Below are 12,941 nucleotides of genomic sequence, written 5' to 3'. Positions count from 1 at the left end.
ATTTTTTTCATGGCTCCGAGAGAGTGATTATTATTTATCTACTAGATATCTCATTAGCTTAAATAAGGTTTGGTCGCTAATGTTTTTGCCGGCCGAAGTGGCCGTGCGGTTCTGGGCGCTACAGTCTAGAACCGAGCGACCGCTACGGTCGCAGGTTCGAATCCTGCCTCGGGCATGGTTGTGTGTGATGTCCTTCGGTTAGTTAGATTTAATTATTTCTAAGTTCTAGGCGACTGATGACCTCAGAAGTTAAGTCGCATAGTGCTCAGAGCCATTTTGCTAATGTTTTGTCGTTTAGTATCTGCTAGTTTTCTGTAGTGACTTTTTAAATTTGGAATCTTTTTTGTGGTGTTAGATGTTTTTTGTTGCTGAATTTGATTAGTTTCATATCTAGCCGCGCGGGATTAGCCGAGCGGTCTGAGGCGCTGCAGTCATGGACTGTGCGGCTGGTACCGGCGGAGGTTCGAGTCCTCCCTCGGGCATGGGTGTGTGTGTTTGTCCTTAGGATAATTTAGGTTAAGTAGTGTGTAAGCTTAGGGACTGATGACCTTAGCATTTAAGTCTCATAAGATTTCACACAGATCTGAACATAGTCATATATATTTCAATGGTGGTAGAGTGGTGGTTTTCTTGTGGGAGGGAGGGGGGGGGGGCTGTTAGTCAAAACATGACAGCAATAAAAGTAATTTTAAACATGAGAGTGGATTATGATCTCGTTAGAACGATATGTAAATAAAACCCCAATTCTTACATTGATCAACGAAGATGCTTTAAATAAAGCGAAACGCATTTGGTGCAAATGAGGCTTCACACGTACGCAAAAGACAGAATAACTGCCATATTTACCTGCAAAACTGCGACGCAATAACAAAAAGACAAATATATAACTGCATCATTTCAGAAAAAGTTCACTGATGAAGCGGTACACATAAAAAGGCGGAACATTTCTATAATGCAACAAAAAAGGCGTTTGAATTTATAAAATGAATATCTACATACTTTCTGCTGTTTAGTGAGTCTTTGCAGCCACTGAACCTGTCAGCAACACTCTGCCACATACGCCGTCAACGTTCGTCTCATTCTTTGTACTTGTTTTTGACAAATAGCTTACAGCTTTCTTCCCCAAAACAAATTCGTTATCAGCGCAGTTCGACCTGACTATTAATTAACACGTTACACTGCAAACAAGTTTTCATTTTTTCCCCCTAAACCTGATTCACAATTAGTACTCAGGAAAATGATGAAAGGCCAATCTTTTCATCAATATGTGCCACTAAGAAGAGGAAAAATAATTAAAAATTCTCATGGTTGCAGCGTACTGTGTTGTATCTTTGTGGACCGCGGCCGCTAGTGCGATGGCGCTCGACTCGAGAACAACTGGTTCAAATCGAGTGGGCGAAAGGAATTATTCATCTCCGGCATCAGGCCAAACAGGGATGTAGCAATACAAAGTTTCTACGTTAAAACATTCACCCCTACGCAGAACCTTATGACAGTGGGCACGTGAAACTGTTGATAGCCACCCGTCAGCCGAATACGGAAGTTCAATGCAAATCGAAAGGAGTGTGCCATATGCTAGCATCTGGTTTTATTATCCCCTTTTTCTCTTCTTCAACACCACCACAATCAGAAACATGAAACACAAGCTCTTATCATTTATCGACGCTTTAAAAAGATATGCTTCCCAAAAAACATTCACACTTCACAAGAGAATGCGCGAAAGGTAAGAAAACGACGAAAACTTTCCTTCTTCAAGCGGAAGAATCCCTTGGGGGCTTAGCACCCAGCTTTATACGTCGCTTTTTAGCTGTTACTGGTAGATATGACATTTGAGAAAGGTTGCAGTTTTTATTTTTTGTTTGTTTACATGTTTCCAATGTATGCCGTTAAATATGGTTCAAATGGCTCGGGGCACTATGAGACTTAAGTTCTGAGGTAATCAGTCCCCTAGAACTTAGAACTACTTAAACCTAACCAACCTAAGGACATCACACACACCCATGCCCGAGGCAGGATTCGAACCTGCGATCGTAGCGGTCGCGCGGTTCCAGACTGTAGCGCCTAGAACCGCACGGCCACCCCGACCGGCCGTTAAATATGTCCAATAGCCCTTGGCTTCAAATCTGATGAGGAGATACGTAATAACGTTAACGACACAAGCTCGTGCGGCACAAGAGAACACTTCGCTAACGTAATAAACAATAAGAGCGCGAAACTATACTTGATAAAACCTGATAGCAGAAGCACTTTCACGGGTGGAAAGGAGTGGGCTGCGGAAAAGGGGAAGGGTGTGTCAATGTGCTGCGAGACGATTAAAAAGGAAACATTATAGATGCCAACCAAAACGAGCTTTACAAAATTTAATATCTTTGATTGCGCTGCCCTCGATATCATACTTACGCCACGACATATTCCAAAATTGGATGCTGGATCCATTTGGCGGTCCCAGAGTGCCAGTAATTTCAGGGTAGTTACAGTTTCAATCATATGTAGATCGGCTATCAATGTGAACTTAAAAAAATGAATCGAAGAATCGTCATTAATCGCACGGACTATGGGATTTGTAGTCTGGCGTTGCTGTTAACAGCAGTCGGTCACGAAAAACACTCGCGAACATTCGCGTTGCTATTATGCTCACTACAAGCTGGTTTATTCTACACTGGACATTAGTCCAGTGACGGGCGATTTAGTGTCTCTACCAAACGAGAGAACAGCAAGTGTGCGTCTTGGCGCTGTTTAGATCGTTGTCAGGTGTCGGCCTATAGTGGAGCGAGAACTGTGACTTGATCCACAAAGTCGGAGCAAATCAAACTACAAATCTTGCAACAATGCTCATTTTGAAAGAGAAGGAGGACACTAAAATGAAAAGCAGAGATATCGCCTACGAGAACAGATAGGTGGAAGAGATCTGTATGGAGCGTGCCATGCGCTTAGAGAACTCGCAATTTAGGGTCTCAAGCATTACCTTCCACACTAAAAATATCCGAAAGTTGTTGCAGTGCTGTTGGTGAAAACAAAACTCCTGTTACGGGGAGAGGTTTAAGTATTCTGATATACAGGGTGTCCGAAAAGACTTTCCCTGATTACATAAATTAATAACTCAGGCTAGAAGTAAGATGCAAATATGAAACTTGTGTCGAATTGTTTACAACTATCAAAGTTCTTTTTCTGTTTTAGGTTCGCAGTATGTAAGTAGTGGATGAGGTACATGCCCAAGAAGCCATGTTAACCAATCAGGAGAAAGCACAGGGTGTCCCGTGGTACCATGAGACACGATCACCAACCACAGTGCGCAGACACTTCCAGACAACATTTGGAAGGAATCGACCTGATGTCAAGAGCATTAAGGCCTGGTATGAGAAGTTCAAGAACAAAGGATCGGTTGCTGACCTTCCGAGGTCTGGTCGACCACGAACCTCAGCAGACAGGGTGGAAGCTGTAAGGCAGTCTTTTCTGCGAAGTCCGAAGAAATCGGTGCGCAGGGCCTCACGTGAATTACAGATGCCAAAAAACTCTCTCCATGACATTTTACACAAACGTTTATTGTTTCGTGGATACAAAGTGCAAATCGTTCAGGTCTTGTTGCCCAATGACATTACACGTCGATATGACTTTGCGGTCGAAATGCTATCACGTATTGAGGACGATGATGGTTATCTCAGACGAATTGTCTTTTCCGACGAAGCGACCTTTTTTGTCAGTGGAGTAGTGAATCGCCATAATGTGCGCATTTGGGGTTCACAAGCCCCTGGCGAGGTCATGGAGCGCACCAGAGGCAGTCCAAATGTGAATGTTTGGTGAGCGCTATTGCACGATCGAATTATCGGATCATTCTTCTTCGCTGAGGCTACCATCACTCCTGCAGTGTATCAGGACATGTTGCAACTGTATGCTGTTCCTCAGCTGCTTCAGTATCACCCTGATGTCTTGTTTCAGCAAGACGGTGCACCGCCTCATTGGGGTTTGGACGTCCGTGCCTATCTCGATATGACCTTTCCTGGGCGATGGATTGGTCGTGATGGGCCAACGGTTTGGCCTCCACGCTCTCATGACATAACCCCATTAGACTTCTTTTTATGGGGTTATGTCAAGGACAAGGTCTACCGAACACGTGTACCAGATCTTGAAACCCTGCGGCAACGGATAACCACAGTCGTTGAATCGATCCCTCCAGTGGTGTTGGCTAATGTGTGGACGGAAATTGAATATCGCCTAGATGAGCTACGTGCTACCAAGGGTGCTTATGTGGAAGTTTACTGATGTGTGGGAAAAAAAAAAATTCTTTTCGGACACCCTGTATCTTTTTCGACTCAGAATGTCAGCTGTGAAGGGGACATTTTACAAGCACTCCTGTCCCATTAAGCAGTAACAAGTTTGTCTGTCGTATCAACACTCCACCGAGCCATGTCACCGATCCCCAAGAAAGAGACCGAGCGACGTGGTGCACAGGTAGGGCACTGGAGTTGGTCCGGGAGGACAGAGATTTAAACCCTCGTACGACCAACCAAATTTAGGTTTTCCGTGGTTTCCACAAATAACTTAAGGCAAATGCCGGGACGTCCCCACGGCCTGTTTCCATCACGACCCTCCTCAAATACGACCTTATGCTCTGCCTCTATGACCTCGTCGTCCACGGGATATTAAAGCCTTGCCTTTCTTGCTCCCGAACAAAGAGAAACCATTGATAATACGAGGCAGAGGAATCACGTCCTACTAATGTGCTTGAAAAACAGATATTGTTCAGATTAGGGATAGGCGATGTTTGTAAATCACCGAAGGGGTTCTCTCTTTAGTCATGGACGCCTAACAATCTACGGCCGATAATAATTGACCCCAAAATTTCGATGTTAAAAGATGAATGTATAGGACTGGGTAAAAAGTAAAATACAGCAATAATTACCCACAACTTTTGTGTTCACATATTGTAATGCATTTTTATTACCTATAAGTCGTTACAGTTATGATCCACATACACTCCTGGAAATGGAAAAAAGAACACATTGACACCGGTGTGTCAGACCCACCATACTTGCTCCGGACACTGCGAGAGGGCTGTACAAGCAATGATCACACGCACGGCACAGCGGACACACCAGGAACCGCGGTATTGGCCGTCGAATGGCGCTAGCTGCGCAGCATTTGTGCACCGCCGCCGTCAGTGTCAGCCAGTTTGCCGTGGCATACGGAGCTCCATCGCAGTCTTTAACACTGGTAGCATGCCGCGACAGCGTGGACGTGAACCGTATGTGCAGTTGACGGACTTTGAGCGAGGGCGTATAGTGGGCATGCGGGAGGCCGGGTGGACGTACCGCTGAATTGCTCAACACGTGGGGTGTGAGGTCTCCACAGTACATCGATGTTGTCGCCAGTGGTCGGCGGAAGGTGCACGTGCCCGTCGACCTGGGACCGGACCGCAGCGACGCACGGATGCACGCCAAGACCGTAGGATCCTACGCAGTGCCGTAGGGGACCGCACCGCCACTTCCCAGCAAATTAGGGACACTGTTGCTCCTGGGGTATCGGCGAGGACCATTCGCAACCGTCTCCATGAAGCTGGGCTACGGTCCCGCACACCGTTAGGCCGTCTTCCGCTCACGCCCCAACATCGTGCAGCCCGCCTCCAGTGGTGTCGCGACAGGCGTGAATGGAGGGACGAATGGAGACGTGTCGTCTTCAGCGATGAGAGTCGCTTCTGCCTTGGTGCCAATGATGGTCGTATGCGTATTTGGCGCCGTGCAGGTGAGCGCCACAATCAGGACTGCATACGACCGAGGCACACAGGGCCAACACCCGGCATCATGGTGTGGGGAGCGATCTCCTACACTGGCCGTACACCACTGGTGGTCGTCGAGGGGACACTGAATAGTGCACGGTACATCCAAACCGTCATCGAACCCATCGTTCTACCATTCCTAGACCGGCAAGGGAACTTGCTGTTCCAACAGGACAATGCACGTCCGCATGTATCCCGTGCCACCCAACGTGCTCTAGAAGGTGTAAGTCAACTACCCTGGCCAGCATGATCTCCGGATCTGTCCCCCATTGAGCATGTTTGGGACTGGATGAAGCGTCGTCTCACGCGGTCTGCACGTCCAGCACGAACGCTGGTCCAACTGAGGCGCCAGGTGGAAATGGCATGGCAAGCCGTTCCACAGGACTACATCCAGCATCTCTACGATCGTCTCCATGGGAGAATAGCAGCCTGCATTGCTGCGAAAGGTGGATATACACTGTACTAGTGCCGACATTGTGCATGCTCTGTTGCCTGTGTCTATGTGCCTGTGGTTCTGTCAGTGTGATCATGTGATGTATCTGACCCCAGGAATGTGTCAATAAAGTTTCCCCTTCCTGGGACAATGAATTCACGGTGTTCTTATTTCAATTTCCAGGAGTGTATATACTGATTTTTATCGCTCACTCCACTCTTAATGCAACACGAAATTCTCGTACATTTTTTAAATGCCTCTCGTAACAACGTGAGTGTTAAAAAATCAGAATGTACCGATAAAACCGCTGACATCGCTTGTCGGCGAATACGACGTTCCCACACTATCGTAGCAGTCCATTATCACCTCGGGGTACGAAGTGTAGACAACCTCCTAGATGGTGTACCCCGGGCAACGCTGTAACATGGCACAGCGGCGAAAAGTCTACACATCCACGGCGGCCGGACACGACAATGCCTCCCGGCCCACACAGAGGCAAATAGAGCAGAGTCCTAGCATGAAGAAGCTGAACGTATGCCAGTTCAACATAGAAGGAAGGCTACACGAGGACCAAGGGAGAAATCCTCGAAAAGATCTTAACGAGAGAACGAGTAAGTGTCGTACTCCTACAAGAGACCCACCTCACAGATGAAACCATCAATCGACTCAAAATACCAGGATTTACAGCTGTGAGCTACACTGGACACGACAAACATGGCATAGCCACCCTAGTGAAGAAGGAGCTCCTAAGGAATTTGGACACCAAAGTGGTACCAGCAGAGCATGCGATAGGCATAAAACTGGGAGATATGACACTGTATAATGTCTGCAAACCTCCATCACAGAAGTGGCCCACAGGTATCCCACCCGAGGCTAACCACCCAGCAGTTTACGCTGGCGATTTTAACTCTCAGCGCACCAGATGGGGATACCCGAGATCCACAGCTGCAGGGACTGGACTAAGTGAATGGGCAGACAACCGGGACCTACACCTCCTTTTCGACCCCAAGGACACAGCGACCTTCAAATCGAAGGCGTGGGGCACAACGTCAACACCTGACCTGACCTTCGTCACACGTGGAGCAACAGGTACACCCGTGCGAGCTATAAGAAGGGTCCTCGAGGCGTTCCCCCGAAGCCAGCACAATCCAGTAATAGTGGAGATCGGACTATCAATCCCAGTCATAAAAAGCCCCCCAATCCCCCGGTGGAACCTGAGGAAAGCTGACTGGAATAAATACCGATCCTATGTTGAGAAAACGATAAATCGGATACCACCAAAACCTGAGAACTACAAAAGATTCGTAAACTTAGTACAAAAAGCGGCCCTAAATGCAATTCCACGAGGATCGAGAAAGGAATACAGCCCCTGCTGGACGAAAGAGTGTGAAACACTACTGGAGGAATATGAGAAGACTGGGGACGAGGAGACTGCAGACCAACTGATCAACGCCATGAATGAGGAACGTAGGAGTAGATGGAAGGAGGCGATGGAGAATCTAGATTTTACCCACTCCAGCAGGAAGAGCTGGGGCCTGCTGAGGGAATTAGGCGGTGCCACAGCGCCTAACAGGCCGACTCTTGGAACCAGCGCATCTGAGATTGCAGCTGTCCTGAAACAGACCTCCAAAATCCAGCTAAAAACAGCCGAAAAGAGAGAAATTTCCCAAGAGCTAAGCAGTTTATTGCTTAATAACCCAACCAATTGTAAAAGAAGTGGAGACAGAAGAGATATCCCAGGTCTTGAAGCTAATGAAGACAGGAAAAGCAGCCGGACCTGACAACATCCTACCAGAATTCTTAAAGGAATTGGGAACTTTAGGAAGAAGGTGGCTGGCCAAACTTTGTACGGAATGCATAAGCACGGGGGTTGTGCCTAAGGAATGGAAAGAAGCAAAAGTCATCGCAGTGCTGAAACCCGGAAAGACTGGAGATAAACCTAGGAATTACAGACCAATATCCCTACTATGTACCTCCTATAAATTATTCGAGAGAATATTGATGACTAGATTAACTCCATACATCGAAGCCAACCTCCCAACATACCAAGCGGGTTTCCGAGCAGGTAGAAACTGCTGCGATCAAGTGCTGTCCCTCACAACCTATATTGAGAAAGGCTTCCAGAACAAGATGAAAACTGGCCTGGTCCTCATAGACCTCACATCAGCTTACGACACAGTATGGATTGAAGGGTTACTGCTTAAGCTAACTAGAATCATAAATTGCAAGCAGACTTACAAACTACTCAAGAACATACTAACGAACAGGAAAATCAAGGTCTCACTCCATGGCACGAACAGTAAGAGCATGGTTCTGAATAATGGTCTGCCACAGGGTTCGGCACTAGCACCCGCTCTCTTCAATCTATATATAGCTGACTTGCCAGAAACTAAATCACGCAAATTTGCATATGCAGATGACCTGGCCATCGCATATCAGAGTAAAAACTACAACGATCTCGACGAAACACTGAATGCAGACCTTGAAGTCCTGAACACCTATTACTCCAAGTGGCACCTACTTCCCAACCCCAACAAAACAACCAGCACTATAATGCACCTCAACAACAGAGAGACACACAGAAAATTACAGATATTTTCGAATGGCCAAAGCATAAGACATGAGGATAAGCCTAAATATTTGGGAGTGAAACTAGACCGGACCCTAACGTACAGCTCACACCTCGAAAACACAAAGCAAAAACTAAAATCTCGCAATGCTATCCTTTCAAAACTGGCTGGAACAACATGGGGATGTGGAGCGAGCACTTTGAGAACTTCAGCACTAGCCCTTGTCTACAGTGTAGCTGAATACTGTTCACCAGTCTGGAGGAGAAGTGCACACGTATCTAAAGTGGATGTCCAGCTGAGGGAGACAATGCGAATAATCTCGGGAACACTCAGAGCCACCCCCTGTGCGTGGCTTCCTGTACTAGCGAACATAGAGCCTCCAGAAATCAGGCGATCACAGCTAGCCTTAAAAACCTACAGGAAAATTATAGACAACCCGGACCTCCCTATCCACCAAGATCTGACACCGACATACAGGCTTAAATCCAGATCACCTTTTTGGAAAATCGGTGAAGAACTACAAGCCTTTGAGCCGAGAACGGCCTGGAACGAAGTATGGTCGGCAAGTGAATTTAAGAACAAAAATTTAGTACACGATCCGAACAAGAAGATTGATGGCTTCAACCTACCAAGAAGAGTGTGGACAGCTCTAAACCGGGTCAGAACGAGTGTTGGGAGGTGTAAACACCTGATGAACAAGTGGGGCCTGGCAGACAGCGCTGTATGTGAGTGCGGTGAAATACAGACAATGGACCATCTACTCGTGTGCAAAGTGTATGGCTATGGTGGTGAACTCATGGACATACATAGACTCAGTGACTCAGCCATAGAGTGGCTCAAAAACATATCTAATATAGTGTAGAATTATATTGTTTTCTTTTTTAGTATATAGTGATAAGAATATTGTAAATTATGCCTCTGTGATGCCGAACGAGTAAATAAATAAATAAATTATCACCTCTAACATTAACACAGGCTGCTCGAAAATAAAAGAGTATTGAAACTGTTTGCTATATGTAATAAAATTTCTTTCAAAGCAAATAAAGGAAAAGAGTAAAATTATTCGAGAACTCGCAGAACACAAGATATGAAAAAGCTTAATTGTGGATATGTTGGTTTCCTTCATATAAGCACTTACATAAAGCGTAGTATAATTTTTAGCAATTAAAAAAATCCAAACAATATGCATCCACACACTACTTGACATCAAGAAAGTATTAACTGAACGAACAAAGAAAGGCTTTAGTCCACGTTCAACTACAACGCTAACCCAACTACTTACCTTGGTTCGCCCAGAAATATCAATGATCATTTAACATCCCTAGCTCAGACATATCCAGTGGGACGTCGCTGCCGAGGCAGTCTGGATGGGGAAAGCGTCTATTGGCAGCTGTACTCTACCGAGCCCAGTAAATAATTTTACAAAATCACTCAAGCGATTAAATAACACCCAAGTAGGTGTAGTTACTACAGCACTCACCATAGGGCTGAATCACGAGGCTAGGGCGAACGAGCCCAACGTTCTTCATGTGTAGGACATTTCCCGGATGGAACGAAGGCTGACAGCTCTGCAGAAAAACAGGCGGGGCCCCAGACACACTTTATAAAGTCGCATTTATCTCCGGGAGACGGAAGATTATTTCGATCACGCCGTCTGTTGGCATTGCGTGCGTCGAGCGAATAAACCTCCCGGCAGCAGTTTTGAGACTATTTCGGCTGCATCGCTATAGACGATTAGCATCTTTATGTGCGTCTGAGGAGATCCTGCGTGTACTAATATCGCCGTCTAACATGACATCGATCCCTCCCCAAGGAGGAGCATTAATATTCGTGATTGATCGTCTGTTGTGCCCACCTGACGGCACGCAAATCGCTGAGTGACATACTACGAAAAATCACGTGGTTCGCGATATCATTAGCATTCTCTTCTACTAGTCGCATCCCTCAGAACAGACAACGCAACGAAGTAAACAAGGTAGTTTTTCACACTGTCACTTGTTTACCCGCAAACTGAGTATGAGAACAGGAAGAAAAGCGTTGCACACGATGGTAAGGTTAAAAGTCAGCGACTTGGAGGTGACATGTCGTTGATAAAGTGTCATTTTGCTTTTGTTATTTAATATTAACGTAAGGCATGTGTCATTTTAATCTATGAATTAATTACTGATATACACCTGTTTAAAACCGCCATGAATAAAATGGAATACCCGTCCGCCAGGAAATTCTTCATTTTGTGTAGGCGGTGTTGAAATGTTTCAGGATCCTTTGAAACTGCCGGCCGCGGTGGCCGTGCGGTTCTAGGCGTTTCAGTCCGGAACCGCGGGACTGCTACGGTCGCAGGTTCGAATCCTGCCTCGGGCATGGATGTATGTGATGTCCTTAGGTTAGTTAGGTTTAAGTAGTTCTAAGTTCTAGGGTACTGATGACCTCAGATGTTAAGTCCCATAGTGCTCAGAGCCATTTGAACCATTTGAACCTTTGAAACTAAATTTTTGTTTCTTTATTGTAACAATCGATTTCGGTCTATAATTGAAACCCGAAAATAAACAAAGTATAGGCCGAAATCGATTGGTTAACTACAGAAACAGTACAGCTGTGTATTATATAATGCAGTCCCATAAATTCTTTATCTTGGAAAGTTTATTGGCAGAAAAAAATTCAAGTAATTAGTAAGGAGATGGTCCTTCATTTTCAACAGTTGTGGAAAAATTACCTGAACTCAAAACTAGAGTTCACGACTGTGAGTAACTGAAAACTGTTTATTTACTAGCTGTTCAAGACGGTTCTCGTAGTACCCGTTTCCAGTATTTCAAGCAGTGATAAGTTTCCGTTCAGTTTATCCAGAAAGCAGTATTTCTACATCTACTACATAACTGTGTCTGGTTCCCAGACAATGCTGTGCAAAGGTGGAGTCCTCTTTTCTCCCAGCTTCTGCGGTGTTAAGTCGGGTGCACACTGACCTATCTGTTCTCTCTATGTAGTACAGACTCCACCTTTGCACAGCATTGTTTGGAAACCACAGTACGTAATCGATGTAGAAACACTGCACTATGGTAATAACAGGAAGACAGTACCACTGCTTGAAACGCTGGAGATCAAGAGACACTACAATAACCATCCTGAACGGGTACTGAAAGAACAAACACATTTCAGAGGGTATCCATCTTTTAATACCGCTAAACCTAACTGCTTGCCGATTCAGATTTTATGTATGAACTACTATAAAACGGTATGCCCGTTATTCATTTATTTTAGTGTTTTATAGTTACCAATATTGTATTTTTTTATATTTAGTATTACCAGCTACTTTGCCTCAGTCTTATAAATTTGTTACTGTTTACGTTTGTACCAAATGGCTCTGAGCACTATGGGACTCAACTGCTGTGGTCATAAGTCCCCTAGAACTTAGAACTACTTAAACCTAACTAACCTAAGGACATCACACACATCCATGCCCGAGGCAGGATTCGAACCTGCGACCGTAGCAGTCGCACGGTTCCGGACTGCGCGCCTAGAACCGCGAGACCACCGCGGCCGGCTACGTTTGTACCATTACGCATAAGAGTTTTGTCAGTACTACTAGATAACGGGCTAATAACCCGCAAACCTACGTCGCAATAATATACATACATCAAAAAAAGTTTTGCATCACCCCGGTTCCCAGAACTCCTGAAGACAGACGTTGACTGTGGATATTGTATCATGACACAATCCCTTTGACTGTTCAGAGATGTCACTAAAACGGCCCAAAGATGTAAACAATCATGCATGAGCATCGCCTATTAGACGGAGGGCGTCCGACAGCCGATCAGTTCCAGTCATTTCAGGTACACGGCTCGTGTTGTCTATAGTTCAACCATGCCTAGACGGTCAATACCGCGGTTCCATCGCGTCCGCATTGTTACTTTGTGCCAGGAAGGGCTCTCAACAAGGGAAGTGTCCAGGCGTCTCGGAGTGAACCAAAGCAATGTTGTTCAGACATGGAGAAGATACAGAGAGAGACAGGAACTGTCGAAACATGACTCGCTCAGGTCGTCCAAGGGATACTACTGCAGTGGATAACCGTTCCTACGGATTATGGCTCGAAGGAACCATGACAGTAGCGCCACCACGTTGAATAATGCTTTTCGTAGATGCGCGACTTCATTCCCGACGTCCATGGCGA

This window comes from Schistocerca nitens, chromosome 5 (genome assembly GCF_023898315.1).
Source record: "Schistocerca nitens isolate TAMUIC-IGC-003100 chromosome 5, iqSchNite1.1, whole genome shotgun sequence".
Taxonomy (NCBI): domain Eukaryota; kingdom Metazoa; phylum Arthropoda; class Insecta; order Orthoptera; family Acrididae; genus Schistocerca; species Schistocerca nitens.
Note: the sequence above shows the minus strand (reverse complement) of the source record.